General features: G+C 36.9%; 1 long non-coding RNA gene across 1 annotated transcript; it reads left to right on the top strand.

Moving 5' to 3' along the window:
- The first annotated feature begins 384 nt into the window (after window positions 1-384).
- On the top strand, window positions 385-2,512 carry LOC139787209 (uncharacterized). The gene is made up of 4 exons (XR_011722557.1): window positions 385-1,080; window positions 1,161-1,409; window positions 1,840-2,126; window positions 2,192-2,512. It is a non-coding gene; the product is annotated as an uncharacterized lncRNA (long non-coding RNA).
- The last annotated feature ends 6 nt before the right edge of the window (window positions 2,513-2,518 follow it).

Here is a 2,518-nt window from a genome sequence, read left to right as displayed (position 1 = left end):
ATTTTTATTTTCATTATTGATGTCATCTTTCGTTTCTTCTTCATTTGTTCCGTCAATTATTTTACAATGGACTTGATTATCCACTAAGTGTCGAGGATTGATTTGCGTAATCGCAATTTCTTCTCGGTTATTATGCGTCTCCATATTTGACTCAGGATTGTCAAATAAGTCGTTTAATGGTTTAAGACGCAGGGTTGGTACTTGAACTTCCACTTCTTCGTCCAAAGGATACATATTTAGTCAATTGCTTCATGTTTATGGGCCGATATCACAGTCTCCGATTAACGTGATTCTCCGATTAATTTTGTTACCAGGCTTGCCAACAGCAAGAATACAAAAGGTGTCTCAAGTCACAGTATACTCAAGTCGTCAAGTTCATAACCTATTCACGGCAAAGAAAACGTGTGTAGTTAGTGAAATGTAGGCACTCGGTGGAGATGCTGAAATACGGGGTGTGATCCAATACGAATATAGTCTTGTGGTTCGCGGGATACATCGTACGCTTCTCGCCCGCGAGGCCGCACACAAAATAATAAACGATATCCCACGATATCCTCGCCGAGCGTGTTCTCCTCGCGCTTTCGAGATTATTGTACAGCCGCTCGCCAATCGCGATACCTACGGAATTTACGACCACGTCGTGTCAGTCTCGCGCTTCGTCAGGTCGATCGCATTATTCTCGGAATTGTTCCTCCACGTCGACGATCAACAAAGTCGGAAAAGGAGCGAGCGATAAGCGGCGTACGCGGTGTAGTGTGATCCAGCACGAATATAGTGATGTGGTTCGCGGGATACATCATACGCCTCTCGCCCGCGGGGCCGCACACAAAATAATAAACGATATCCTCGCCGAGCGTGTTTTCCTCGCGCTTTCGAGGTTAGAGTACAGCCGCTCGCCAATCGCGATACCTACGGAATTTACGACCACGTCGTGTCCGTCTCGCGCTTCGTCAGGTCGATCGCATTATTCTCGGAATTGTTCCTCCACGACGACGATCAACAAAGTCGAGAAAGGAGCGAGCGATAAGCGGCGTACGCGGTGTACCGACATGTTTTCCTTTCCACTTGTAGATAGAACATGTAAGAAGCAAGAGATTACATGAATTTACGAGTTATTTTTCAATATTTTTATTACTTACAATATTTTTATTGTTTTTCAGTGACAAAATAATGGAAATAATAAATGATTACGAGAATGTGAACAATATAATGAATTTTTTGGACTTCGATGAATACGATGGTTACAATCTTCGAAGAAATAATCAACGAAGACTACGTATATTTACACGTATCAATTATTTTGAAACTCTTAATGAAGATCTTTTTATAGAAAGATTTAGAACACCGAAACATGTCTTCATAATGTTATTAGAAAAAATTGAACCTAAGATACAACATAATACCGATTGGTACGTATCAACATTCTGTTATAAATATATTTTAAAGTTAATCAAATATATATATATATATATATATATATATATATATTGCAGCTACAGAAGATCTAAACTCGAATGGCTTATTTAATATTGATTGATTGTACATTGTAAAGGTCTTATTTCTCTTATTATTATACATTTTTAAGAGAATGTATAATACAATACTCTACATTAGAATTTTTATATGATATAGGCTACGGTCAACTTGACGCTACAAATACTTTGAAGCGTTCTTCTTCTCCTTCTTTCTTCGTTGAAAGAAAGGAGAAGAGGAATGCTTCGAAACATTTGTAGCGTCAAGTTGACCGCAGCCATATTGTTAAACATATCTTTTATATGTGAGTGTGTAGCTACACACATTTATTTAGCAATAGTTTAATATTATTTATTATATTAACAGGAATAATCCTATTTCACCTTTGATACAATTGATGGTTGCCCTAAGATTTTATTCAACTGGATCTTTTTATTTGGCTATTGCTGATTTTTCTGGGATCAGCAAAATGAGTGCTCAAAGAATTATTCTTCGGGTATCTACTGCTATTGCTGGATTAAGAAATGAATATATTAAACTCCCTTCCACACTAGAAGAAATTCAAGTAACTAAACAAGAATTCTTTCAAGCAGCTAAATTTATTCGTGTCATTGGATGCATTGATTGTACGCATATAAAAATCCAATCATGTGGTAAGAACATTTTTACTTTAATATGTGAATGTATTTATTTTTCATAATGTTTTTTTGTTTTCTAGGAGGAAATGACGGCGAATTATACCGTAATAGAAAAGGTCATTTTTCTATAAACACACAAGTAGTTGTTAATGCAAAATTAGAAATTCTGGATATAGTTGCGCGTTGGCCAGGAAGTACACACGACTCAACTATTTTTGATCATTCGAGAATCAAAACTTTGTTTGAAATGGGCAGATTTGGTGATGGTGTACTTCTTGGAGATGCTGGATATCCGAATCTGCCATATGTAATGACTCCCTTATTAAATCCGACAACAGCAGCAGAACATCTTTACAACGAGGCTCAAATTCGGACTCGTTCAAAAGTTGAAAGATTTTTTGGGATAT

The sequence above is a fragment of the Temnothorax nylanderi genome, unplaced genomic scaffold (assembly GCF_030848795.1).
Source record: "Temnothorax nylanderi isolate EJ_2023f unplaced genomic scaffold, tnyl_v1.0 TNYL_tig1335_pilon, whole genome shotgun sequence".
Lineage (NCBI taxonomy): Eukaryota > Metazoa > Arthropoda > Insecta > Hymenoptera > Formicidae > Temnothorax > Temnothorax nylanderi.
This window is presented reverse-complemented; position numbering and strand designations above follow the sequence as displayed.